This window comes from Pantherophis guttatus, chromosome 10 (assembly GCF_059756535.1).
Source record: "Pantherophis guttatus breed Tessera chromosome 10, ASM5975653v1, whole genome shotgun sequence".
In the NCBI taxonomy this organism is placed as follows: Eukaryota; Metazoa; Chordata; class Lepidosauria; order Squamata; family Colubridae; genus Pantherophis; species Pantherophis guttatus.
The window spans coordinates 6,511,899-6,525,047 of record NC_142072.1 but is presented as its reverse complement, the minus strand read 5'-3'; the positions used below and the strand labels follow the sequence as shown (position 1 = coordinate 6,525,047).

The 13,149-nt window shown below is 42.9% G+C and overlaps 1 protein-coding gene across 2 annotated transcripts in view; it reads left to right on the top strand.

Moving 5' to 3' along the window:
- The window catches only part of LOC117677623 (phospholipase A2 inhibitor and Ly6/PLAUR domain-containing protein-like), a 57,422-nt gene that overhangs the window by 8,521 nt on the left and 35,752 nt on the right, over positions 1 to 13,149 (top strand). The window contains exons 1-3 of one of the 2 annotated variants that reach the window (XM_087876442.1): positions 1,677 to 1,819; positions 7,759 to 7,942; positions 10,736 to 10,838. The gene's annotated coding sequence lies outside the window, so the exon portion shown is untranslated. Of the gene's footprint in view, positions 1 to 1,676; positions 1,820 to 7,758; positions 7,943 to 10,735; positions 10,839 to 13,149 lie in introns of those variants that run through there. The other variant, XM_087876441.1, reaches the window with a different exon arrangement.

Below are 13,149 nucleotides of genomic sequence, written 5' to 3'. Positions count from 1 at the left end.
AGTCAGGGCTTTCTGACTTGCAAGTCTGTGTTACTGTAGCTTTACAAGAAAGATAGCGTTGGTATCGTGGTTTGTGCTTCCTCCCTGAATTACTTCGCAGGCATGGCGCAGTGGTTAGGACCAATACTGGTTTGCCAGCATTGCAGGCAAACTCTGCATTCCACAGCCAGGAGTTCGATCCTGACCGGGCTCAGCTTTCCATCCTTCCAAAGTTAGTAAAATGAGGACCCGGATTGTTGGGGATGATATGCTGACATTTGTAAAACTCACAGAGAGGAGTAGTGTAAAGGACTACAGAGCGGTATATAAGTCTAAGTGCTATTGCTATTCTATAAAGCAGGGGTCCCTCACCCTGGGGCCATGGCCCACTACTCAGTCGTGGGTCATTCAGAACTGGGCCGTACAACCTGGAATGGAACATGGAACCATCCCTCACCCCCCAATCCTCCACCAGTCCAACAAGTCAGAAAGTTTGGGGATCACTGTTGTAAGGGCAAGAGAGACTGGCTTCGTAGGTAGCTGTGCAGAACCATTCCTCATCTAGAGATCTCTACTGGATTGGTATTGCACTGGGACAGGGGTGTCAAACTCGATTTCATTGAGGGCCGCATCAGGGTTGTGTTTGACCTCCGGGGGGGCTAGGCAGGGCATGGCCAGTGGGGCATGGCCAGGTCAACATCACTCATGTCGGGGGCACGTGTGGCAGCCCAAGCACTCTGCCAACAAAAACAGGCTCCCGAACTCTGTTTTCGGCTGCGACGACCTCCTGCAACCTTCTGCCAGCGAGAACAATTAATCAGTGGAACAACTTGCTTGTAGAAGTTGTAAATGCTCCAACACTGGAGGTTTTTAAGAAGAGATTGGGCAACCATTTGTCTGAAGTGGTGTAGAGTTTCCTGGCTAAGCAGGGGGTTGGACTAGAAGACCTCCAAGGTCCCTTCCAACTCTGTTATTCTAAATATTGAGGTGATCTTAAATCAGGATTTGGAATCACTAATTTAATTTAAAACAGAGCTCAGGAGGGCTGCGGGTCGCCCACAAACATCTGAGTTCCGTTTTCACTGGAAGAGGCACCACGGGCCAGTCCTTCGCCCCACAGACCAGTTCTAAGCACCCCAGGCCTTGAGTTTGACAGCTCTAGGACCAAAGAGAACCTGTGCTGAAAGAACAAAGGCAGGCAATGCATCTGAATTTCAGAACTGGCAGGGTCAGTTTTTTTTTTTTTTTTTTGTGGCCGAAACCACTTGGGAGGTACCTCTCTTTGCAGATATCGGCCCATCCTCTGACTTCACTCATTGTTTCCTGAAACTGAGGTGTTGGTGGTTGGTTGTTTTTTTGCTTTGGGTGGGGAAACCAGAGTTTCTCAATTGCAGAAACTTTCAAGATATTGAGAAACCCTACTCCAAAGCGTAATTAAGTTTCTTTTCTTCCGTTCAGTCGTGTCTGTTCCTTGCAGTTTCTTGGCAGGGTTTTTCAGAACTGGATTGCCATTGCCTCCTCCCTGAACCCAAATCAATCACCCAGCTGGCTTTCATGCCTAGGGTAGGACAAGAACTCACCGTCTCCCAGTTTCTAGCCTGGTGCCTTAATCACTAGGCCAAACTGGCTTTTAATTGGGCATCTCTTATGAAGTTTCATAAAACCTGTTCCGGAAAAGGAAGTTGGTTTTTGTATCACCTTAAAGGCCGATGTATTTTTGCAAAGGTATTCACAGCAAGACACCTACTATGTTCAAAGGAGCAGCGAAAAGTCATGTAAAGATTTACACAATGGAGAGAATCTAAGAGCACTTTGAAGAGTAGACATAATGCATTCCATGGTAAGGTGGCAGAAAATTCTTTTCTTGTATTGGCTACAACGGGGAAAGACAATTTCCTTTTCTGGAATTGGTTTTATGAAATCTCATAAGAGATGCCTAATTAAGAAGCTCAGCAATGTTTTCAAGAAGGGGGGAAAAACAGATTAAAATAAACAGCTCAAAGCTAAAAGGCAGAATTAAACAGCCCAATTTTTTTAAAAAAACGCCTTTAACTTAAAACACTATGATTGATATGAGATGCTATGCTATGCAAAGCCAGAGTTGCAAATGCTGTAACAATGGTGCCCACACATGTCTGCCCGACATGTGGCAGAATATTTCGTGCCCGTATAAGCCTTATCAGTCACCTGCAGACATATCGTGGATAGCCCACAACCTGTTAGATAGCAAGATCCTCTTTGAACATGATGGACAGACATCATGCTATGCTATGCTATGCTATGCTATGCTATGCTATGCTATGCTATGCTATGCTATGCTATGCTATGATGTTGTTTGTTTATTCACGTCACAAGCATCACAATTAAAATAAGGCATACTATCAATAAAGGAGAATATTTGTAGCTTAGGGTTCTTAAGATAGGGGTCTCCAACCTTGGCAACTTTATGACTTTTGGACTTCAACTCCCAGAATTCCTCAGCCAATGCTGGCTGATCCTATAGAGCACTGCACACCAGAACAACTAGACACAAGAACAGTTTTTTCCCGAATGCCATCACTCTGCTAAGTAAATAATTCCCACAACACTGTCAAACTATTCACTAAGTCTGCACTACTATTAATCTTCTCATCGTTCCCATCATCCATCTCTTTCCACTTATTTATTTATTTATTTATTTATTTATTTATTTATTTATTTATTTATTTATTTATTTGTTCGATTTATATGCCGCCCTTCTCTGGAGACTCAGGGCGGCTTACAATGCATTAAGCAATGCATTATGACTGTATGACTGTAATTTTGTTGCTTGTATCCTTACGATTTATATTTGATATTGTTTCCTGATTGCTTATTTGTACCCTATGACTATCATTAAGTGTTGTACCTTATGATTCTTGATGAACGATGAGCCTTGGTGGCGCAGCAGACTAAAGGGCTGTTAAGTAGCACCAGCTGTCTGCAATTATTGCAAGTTCAAATCTCACCAGGCTCAAGGTTGACTCAGCTTTCCATCCTTTCGAGGTAGGTAAAATGAGGACCCGAATTGTGGGGGCAATAAGCTGACTTTGTATAAAAAAGAACACCGCTTAGGGGGGCCCGAAAGCCCTACTAAGCAGGTATGTACAAAAGTATGAAGGCTATTGCTTAATGCATTGTAAGCCGCCCTGAGTCTCTGGAGAAGGGCGGCATATAAATCGAACCAATAAATAAATAAATAAACGTATCTTTTATTTTATGTACATTGAGAGCATATGCACCAAGACAAATTCCTTGTGTGTCCAATCACACTTGGCCAATAAAGAATTCTATTCTATTCTATTCTGAGGAATTCTGGGAGTTGAAGTCCACAAGTCGTAAAGTTGCCAAGGTTGGAGACCCTTGCCTTAAGGCATACTGTATGACATAAAATTTAAAATATAAAATACAAGATTAAAATATACGCAAACTAAACAGATCTTGCCCAGAAACTAGCAACGTTAATTGCATTCTGGCACGCTGCCATGAGGGTCCTCAAATGTACACTGACTGGGACACAAAGGGCAGGTATACATACGTGTTGTGGTTTGCAGGTCACCACAATCGCAAAGGGCAAAAGCCACCGGATAGCCCTATATGTCCAGAGTGTCTCTGGGACTTACTGTACCTGTGCGCAGTCTATTCAACGATTTCCATGCTTCCCAGCTTTGGTCAAACCTTGGTTTCATTCAGTGTTGGTTTTGTATAGCTTTCCATAGGTCCTCAATGCTTTTGAATTCTTCAAAGCTTTTCCTAGATTTTAGTCTCTGCTGAGTTGTTGTAGGCCATAGAGACGGTATTGTCTATATATGGATGATATCTCTCTGTATGCTGCTGCTTTTGGTAGGGCAATGCTAGCTAGGTGATAGATTTTATCTAGAGGGGTAGGTTGAAGGCTTCCGGTAATAATTCTGCTAGCTTTATAGACCAACACTTAAAATTAAGGCGAAGGAAGAAACTGAATATTTTTTTTTAACATGGGGATTTGTTTTATCAATGGCTAACTAGCAGAAACAGAAGTTAGACATCCGGAAGCAGAAGAGAATGATTAATTCCCTAAGGAAGGCTTGTTAAAATTGGATGAGCAAATACTATTGTTATCATGGGATCAATATTACTGTTATGAATATTACTGTCATTATGATTACTATTTCTCAAAATGAACTGTACTCAGACAGCACACTGTTTATGTAGACAGTGAAATTTTTATATTTAATAAAAAACTTTTTAAAACTTTAAAAAAGAAATAATTCTGCTAGCTTCATTCAGAGCAACATCTGTTTTCTTAGTATGTGTTGATTTATACCAGATTGGACAGTTCTATGATATGATATGATGATATGATATGATATGATATGATATGATATGATATGATATGATATGGTATGGTATGGTATGGTATGGTATGGTATGGTATGGTATGGTATGGTATATGATATGATATGATATGATATAATATTTTTTATTTTATAGTTTTACCCTGGAGTTTATAGGCTTATTTAATGTAGGGAGCCTCAGGGCAACTTAATGTTCCCTTCTGACAGCAAATACCGCAAAGAAACCAAAAGCTAAAGGAACAATAGCAGAAACAGCAATAAAGAAAAATTACAAAGAGGATTATGGCCCACCAGGAGTCGCTGTTACTCAGTATCCTTGTTCTAACTCGCCTAAAATTTCTGATCTGTCATCAGATTAAGCACCAGTTTTGAATCTGTATCATGCCGTCGTATTTACTTTTTTTTTTGTCTTGCTTGCTGAAAAGGACATTCGTGAAGCTCAAGAGAGAGTACGAATGGAGCTAAGGGGCCCTGGGAACAACCTCTGTATAGGTTTAGGCAGGAGTGGGCTTCAAAAATTTTAGCAAGGGGTTCTCTGCCTAGTTGCTGGGTGGGCGTGGCCATGGTGGGTGTGGCCTAGTCGGCCTCCTGCACCACAGTGGAGGGACGTTTTTGCCCTCCCCAGGCTCAGCGGTGTGTTTCAAAAAGTTTTACTACTGGTTCTGTGGGTGTGGCTTGGTGGGCATGGCTTGATGGCCGTGGCAGGGGAAGGATACTGTAAAATCTCCATTCCCTCACCAATCCAGGGGAAGGTTACTGCAAAATCCCCATTTCCTCCTGGTCAGCTGGGACTTGGGAGGCAGAGAATAGATGGGGGTGAGGCCAGTCAGAATTTTTACTACCGGTTCTCCGAACTACTCAAAATTTCCGCTACTGCTTCTCCAGAACTGGGCTCTGAAACCCACCTCTGCCCGGGCTCTAGAGGCTTTCATCAAGCCTCTGGGAGGACTAAAACAGACTTCCCAGGCTCCAGAGGATCCTCTGGAGGCCGGAAACGGACCCGTTTCCAGCCTTTCCGGACTTCCAGTAGGCCCGTTTTTCACCCTCCGCAAGCTTCACCCTCCGCAAGCTCTGCACTTACCTGCATCCAAAACGGGACTCCTGGGAGGGAAAGGGAGGGGTGGGAGGGGCCAGCCAGGAGTGGGATTTGGGGGTTCTCTGAACTGCACGGAATCTTAGCTAGAGGTTCTCCCGAACCCCTGCGAACCCCCCAACAGCCCTCCCCTGTTTTTGGGAGTCCTGCAACTGGTGTAGAAGAAACCCGATGCACTGAGAGGATCTTTGCAGATCAGAGGAAGAGATAGAAGTGACGGATTACTATCTCTGAGCCCAAAATTCTACATCTTAATCTAGATCAACTGCACCTGGATGAGTACGAAAGGAGAACGAGAACTGGTGACGTCTTTTAAAGATGTGGTTAGAAACTGAACTCTACCTGAAGGTTCAGGGTTGTGTGCTAACAACTTAAATCTTCATATCCTTTCAAAAAAATCAAACCAAAACAAAACAAAAAACCCAGCACATCATTTCTGCACTAATGCACATGCTCTTTGCACACTTCTTAAGGTGTGGGAATTTTTGCAAGTCTCCATTCCTAATAAGAATTTCTGGCATTGTTTTTTTTTAATTTTATTTTCCATTCCTCTAGGAAATTGGCAAATTTATCCATTGGTATTTGGTGAACTCCTAAGATTGATTGATCCTGTGCCATCAAGTCAGCGTCAACTCTTTGCCAAATGCATAGATTTTTTTTCAGGCTAATTCCTCCCCAAGTTGGTTCTCAGATCTTGTGTCTACAGGTAGTCCTCAATTTACGACCACAATTGAGCCCCAGATTTCTGTTGCTAAGTGAGTTTTGCCCCATTTTATGATCTTTCTCGCCAGTGGTGGGATTCAAATAATTTAACAACCGGTTCACTGCCCTAATGACTGGTTGGGTGGGCGTGGCCATGTTGGGCGTGGCCAGGGGGTATGACAGGCAGCACTCGGTCTCCTGCACCCCCCTGGGAGCAAAAACGTGCCTCGTTTTGGGCCTAGGAGCCCTCCCTGCACTTACTTGGGAGCAAAAATGGGGTGCGTGGGCACTCCTGGAAGAGGTGGGGCAGGAAGGGCGGAGCCAGCCAGCAATTTAACTACCAGTTCAATCAAACCATCTGAATCTCACCACTGTTTCTCACCATAGTTGTTAATAACACCGTTGTTAAGTGAATCTGGCTTCCCCATTGACTTTGCTTGTCAGAAGGTTGCAAAAGGGGGATCATATGACCCCGGGACATTACAACCGTCATAAATATGAGTCAAGGGTCTGAATTTTGATCAAGCTCTATTCTGATTGAAGTGCTCAAATTTTGATCACATGATCTAGGGGATGCCGCAATGGTCATAAGCATGAAGAGGCAGTTGTAAATTCCTTTTTAAAATTTTAACTGTGAACGTTGGCTAAACAAACAATTGACTATCTGTGCACAGTTTCCCAAGCTTTTGCTCCTGTCCCTTTTCTCAGCCAGAGATCTGGAAAGCTGATGTCAGGCCTGGAAGCCATCTTTTACCTTTGAGCCTTCAGGCCTGCCATAAATTCTACTGTGGGAAAATGGGAGGGGGGGATTGTATGGAGTGAAGATGATATGTAGTCAAAATAACATTCTTTCCAGAAAGTCAAGACCACTTTGCCCTGCAGCTGTGCTGAGAAGACTAGGGAGGTATCTTCTGTTCTGGAGGGTACCTGATTGGTTCGTGTGATGAACATGTGGGTGCAGGGCAAGGACTTGAACTTTCTTTTGGGTGAGGAAAGCCCAGAAGCTCTCAGATTCGGGTTTTCCCAGATGTGCCATCTCTAATAAAAATTAGCTTTGAGGAAATTCAAGCTTCGGAGTTTGATTTCGTTGGGGGTGTTACTTGGAACCCTGACAGCTGAATTGAGTCATGGAGCATCCAATAAGGAAGAAATTGGCATTGAGCAGGTTCAGACCTGTGAATGAAACCCCGGATCGATGATAACCTATTCTAAATTATCCTCTGGTGCCTCAGTGCCTGGGCTTCAACCAAACCCTGTACACACCTTACTAAGAAATCTAAGGCCCAGTCCATATTTAATTAGTATCGATGTGCAGCATATTTGAATTCTCCTGTTCGTTTAATGTGACGTTGGGATGCTTGAACTCTGGTTACCTTGTCCTTTAGCCCATCGTAATTTCAGTTCTACTTAACTTTCTATGGAATCTCTATCTGGATGATTGCACTTTGCTGCTTGCAATCTATTTCTGCACCGCACTTCCTCATATGAAGGCTTATCAGGCATTCTGATTTGATTGTGACTTTTCCTATCTTTTCTTCCAGTCTTCCAGTCACCATTCGTTTAGCAAGAAAGCCTTGGAAAATATATCTGTAACTTTTGTTTTCCTTGTGGATCTTGTCTAATTTTCAGAGGTTACCTGGGCAAGTACCAACAAGCAAGATTTTTCAGGAGTGGCTTGCCGTTGCGTCCTTCCTAGGGCTGAGAGAAAGTGACTGGCCCGAGCTGCCTTTGTGCCTGACGCTGGACTTGAATTCATGGTCTCCTCGTTTCTAGCCTGATGTCTTAATCACGACAGCAACCCTGCTCTCTTAAGGTCTGTAGCAAAGGGGACCAAAACGAAATTTTGGTCACCACAATGAAAAAAGATGTGGAGACTCTAGAAAGAATGTAGAGAAGAGCAACAAAGATGATTAGGGCACTGGAGCTAAAATATATAAAAAATGGTTGCAGGAACTGGGTATGTCTAATTTAATGAAAAGAAGGATCAGGGGAGACATGATAGCAGTCTGCCAATATCTCAGGGGCTTCCACAAAGAAGAGGGGGTCAACTCATTATCCAAAGCACCGGAGGGTAGAAGAAGAAGCAATGGGTGAAAACTAATCAAGGAGAGAAGCAACTTAGAACTAAGAAGAAATTTCCTGAGTTAGAACAATTAACCAGTGGAACAACTTGCCTCCAAAAGTTATGAATTCTTCAACACTGGAGGTTTTTAAGAAGAGATTGGACACCATGTCTGAAATGGTATAAGATTTCCTGGCTGAGCAGGGGGTTGGACTAGAAGACCTCTAAAGTCCCTTCCAACTCTGTTATTCTATTCTATTCTATTCTATTCTATTCTATTCTATTCTACTCTACTCTACTCTACTCTACTCTACTCTACTCTACTCTACTCTACTCTACTCTACTCTACTCTACTCTATTCTATTCTATTTGAGTTATAGGATGAGAGGCTCCCTGCCCTTCTCAGTGGGAAGACTGTCCTCTGTCATCATATCAGGAACTGTTTGAGGAAAGTTTTGAATCTCCTTCCTTGTAATTGCAGTTACATCAGGATTGTAGCAGTAAAATACTTGGTTCTGTGCAGCTGGCCAGAGATAGGTGGGACCGCAAAGTTATTTGAAGTTTACTGTACAAGGAAAGAAGTGAGTCCTTACCCTTTGGACTGCAGAGGTTATAAAAGAGTATATATACTTTTATGGCCCTGTAATAATATGAGGTGGCTACTAAAATAATTCCATCCTGGAATGGAAAGAGTAGACTGCGTATGGTCTTGAGGGACACGCCTGTGTTAATCTTGCAAAACTGTAAAGTGAGGCATGAAAATTTGACCGCATCTAACTTCCCAGCATTTGTGTGTGAGAAATTATAGTGAGTTTTAGGGTAAGGATTGAAGCCATCCACCCACAGGTTTTTTTTCATACGGCCCATGAATGGACCACTCATTTCCATCAGTCTCAACTCAAGTGGCTGTGGAGAAGCATTGCTACATGCTCTCTAAACCAAGAAAGACACACTGAGTTACTTCTGAGCAGTTTTCTTTACTCTTCACCCATAGACAGAAAGCTTATCAAACTAAAGCAAAGGTTTTTTTTTTTTTAATTTGATTTATATGCCGCCCTTCTCCGGAGACTCAGGGCGGCTTACAATGCGTTAAGCAATAGCCTTCATTCTTTTGTATATTTTATACAAAGTCAGCTTATTGTCCCCACAAACTGGGTCCTCATTTCACCTACCTTAGAAAGGATGGAAGGCTGAGTCAACCTTGAGCCTTGGAGAGATTCGAACCAGCAGAAATTGCAGGCAGCTGTGTTAATAATAGGGTGCACTAAACCACTGTACTATCAAGGCTCTTGCATTTGCATTTCATCAGAGGTAGAAGGGACCTTGGAGATAGTCTAATCCCCCACACAAGCAGGAGGCCTTATTGGCAGTGTTGGAAGCCATATTAGGCTGGAAGCTTCCATGCTGCCACCTTCTCATGTGTGGGAAAGTAGGAGGGGGATTAAGTAGAGGGGTGGTTGGTAGACATAATAGCATTCTTCCTGTTGGTCAAGGTCAAGGCGATCCAGCATCTGGAGAAGGAGTGGTCGGAGTGCTGAGTCGAGATGGGGCGGACGTTGATTGGAGCCTGTGATCGACTGAGGAGTGAGGGGATGGTTTTGGGGGTTTTAATTTACTGAGGGAAAATCCAGACCTCTTAGATTCGGGTTTTCCCAGATGTGCCAGTTTACCTATTCTAGTAAAGAGAACTTTGGAAAATGCTTGCTTCTGCGTCTTTACTCGGAGTGGGGGTTTTCTGGAAGGCTGATACTTATCCAATTTGAGACAAGTGGCCATTCCAGTCTCTTCCTGAAAACCTCCAGCGATGAAGCACCCACAACTTCTGGAAGCAAACTGTTCCGCTGGTTAATTGTTCTCCTCAGTGTTAAGTAGTTTCTCCTTAATTCCAGGTTGCTTCTCTCCTTGATTAGTTTCCATCCATTCTTTCTTCTCTTGTCTTCCAGTGCTTCGAGAATAAGTTGACTCCCCTCTCTTCTTTGTGGTGACCCCTCATACTGGAAGACTGCTATCATGTCAGCCCTAGTCTTCTTTTCTTTGGAGTAGCCATACCCAGTGGTGGGATCCTTCCGGTTTAAGAACCGGTTCGGCGATCGTGCGCTTCACTGCGCGTGCGTGCACAGTTCAACAAAAAACCACCTTCCGCATTAGTGCTAGGGAATTAAAACAGCTGGGGCACGGCAATCTGCTCTGCCACGCTAATCGGCTGCGAAGATAAAGGTAAGTAAAGCACAGGGACAGGTGGGTGGGCAGGCCCAGCTGATTGTCAGAGCTACCGGTTTGCCCAAACCGATCCGAACCTGTAGAATCACTGCTATCATATCTTCCCTAGTCCTTCTTTTCATTAAACTAGACATACCCAATTCCTGCAACTGTCCTTCATATATTTTTGTCTCCAGGCCTTTGATCATCTTAGTTGCTCTTCTTTGCACTTTTTGCATAATTTGCATAATTAAAGATATACTCTGGGAACATCTAGGAAGAAGCTACTTTGACCCTCTTCCCTCAAACCAAAGTATCTAAACTTTGTTGTCTCTTGAAATGCAGCTCCCCTCTCCTGGGAATCCAGACTACGTTCCACCACAACTGTTCCACCAACTCCTGGATTGTTTCAGACTGATCTTAGTGATTTTCTGAGCTATCTAAAAAGGTAAGAGAGCTATTTCTCAACAGCCATACTGTTTGAAAGAAGACAGTTTGGTTGTTCATAACATAAAACCCTCTCTGAGTTCTTGTGATGATTGATGGCAAACAAACGTCATTATTCCTGAAAGCGATTTGGAAAGCATCACTGTTGGAAAAGGCACGGTTGCTTGGAATGCCTCTCTCTAGGAGAGACAGATTTGGGAACCTAACAGGTTGCCATAACAGCTCTATTCAAAAGATAAATATAGTGACGCGTCTGAGACCAGAGATGGGGAACTATGGTCCTTTTTTGATTTGTGGACTCCAACTCCCAGAATTCCTGAGCCAGTTCAGGAATTCTGGGAGTTGAAGTCCACAAGTCATGAAGGGTGTCAGGGTTCCAAATAATACATCCATTGCAAGCAAAACTTTCCGAGGCAGGTGAATTTCTCAAAGAATACCTTTATTGGAAAGGTCATATTGGCACATATCTGGTGAAAACCAACTCTGAGAGGCCTCTTGGTTTTCACCTAAATAAAAGTAAAAGTTTTTCCCTCAACCCCAAACAATCAGTCACATGGCCCGATCACGGCAGCGTCCGCTGGTCTGGTGACATCACTCCTCCTTCTCTTGGGGGAAGTGTGAGAATGTCCTTAGTTCCCAGGAGAAAATCTTGAGAAAGTATTTTATTTTGACTACACAAGCCCAGCTATCTCTAATCCCCCCTCCCTATCCTCACTCCAGTGTGGCAACACTGAAGCTCCAAGATGGCTTCTCCCAGGTCAGCTTCAGGGTTGACAAAGAGATAATTGTTCGCCACTCCTGGTTTAGGCTCATTGAAATGACTATAAACATTTGTTTGTTTGCTTATAGGGCTTATGGACCACAATAATCAGAACCAGCACTGAGCATTGTACAAATTCCCCCTATCCATAATTCAGGATAAGGGCAGAAGACAATATCTACCTATGTGGGCTACTCAGTAAAATTTCCTGTAGAAAACCCAGGAAGGAAACCCAAGTAGAACTTAGGTTCAGTTGCACAGTCATTTGTATTGTACATCTTGTTTAATTAACCTGATCTTCATTGAGTTCCTAAATGACAAAAGGAAATCTCTAGAGCAGGAGTGTCTGTGGTTTTGGCTTGCCTGAGCTGCATTGGGTGAAGAGAATTGTCTTGGGTCACCTCTAAAATATATTATATTTGCAGGTATAATAAGTGCACGTCATCACGTTTAAAGTTTACGATCTTGTGAGGTTGCATTACCAGCTGTCCAGGTTTTGCGTGTGGCCTGTGGATTGGACACACCTAGTCTAGGATCTAGAACAGAGGTGGGGAACGATGGCCGTTTTATGACTTGTGGACTTCAACTCCCAGAATTCCTGAGCCAGCCATGCTGTTGACATTTATAAGTCATAAAAGGGCCATTGTTCCCCGAAAATTCCTGGTATAGACGAATGCTATTCTACAGGAAGAGAGATAGAGAAGGCATTTCTAAAAGAAGAAGATATCCGTGATCCTATCAGGAAGGAAGTGCTTATGGGGAGAAGGATCTCCAGAATTCTGGTCATGAGTCCATGAGGGGCCTTTAAATGTGAGTGTTGTCACCTTGAATGACACCCAAAGGCCAAATGATAACGAGCTCCTGAAGCAATGGTATAATAGGGCTCAGTAGAGAGCACCATTGAATTCTGGAGCACCTATGGCTTCTGAATGGTCTTCAAGGGCCATCCCATGAAAAGACACCTTTCAGTAATCTAGCAGAGAGATAACTAAACCCCAAGTGACATTGAGCAAAGCTTCCTGCTCCAAAAGAGGTTGTAAATTCTTTGTGTGTCCAATCACATTTGGCCAATAAAGAATTCCATTCCATTCTAATTCTAATAATTCTAATAATTCTAATAATTCTAATAATTCTAATAATTCTAATAATTCTAATAATTCTAATAATTCTAATAATTCTAATACCCTGTTTTCCCCAAAATAAGACATCCCCTGATGTCAATCCAATTGGGCTTTTGAGCACATGTCAATAAGGCCAAACGCTTATTTCAAGGTTCAAAAAAATATAAAAAGAAGATAAAATTTACTCCACAGTTCTTTTTGTTAGGTATAATTACAGATTGTACTGTTATAGAGACTAAGTTGATTTTAAATTTAATAACAGCAGCCAGACTTTTTGGTGGCGCAGTATTGGAAGAAGGAAGACTTGCCTACTACTGAAGAATGGACATTAAAAGTAGTGAATTTAGCAGAGATGGCTAAAATTTCAGCGTATTTGAAGGATCATTCAAATGAAAGATATATATCGGCATGGAGAAGATGGATTGACTATA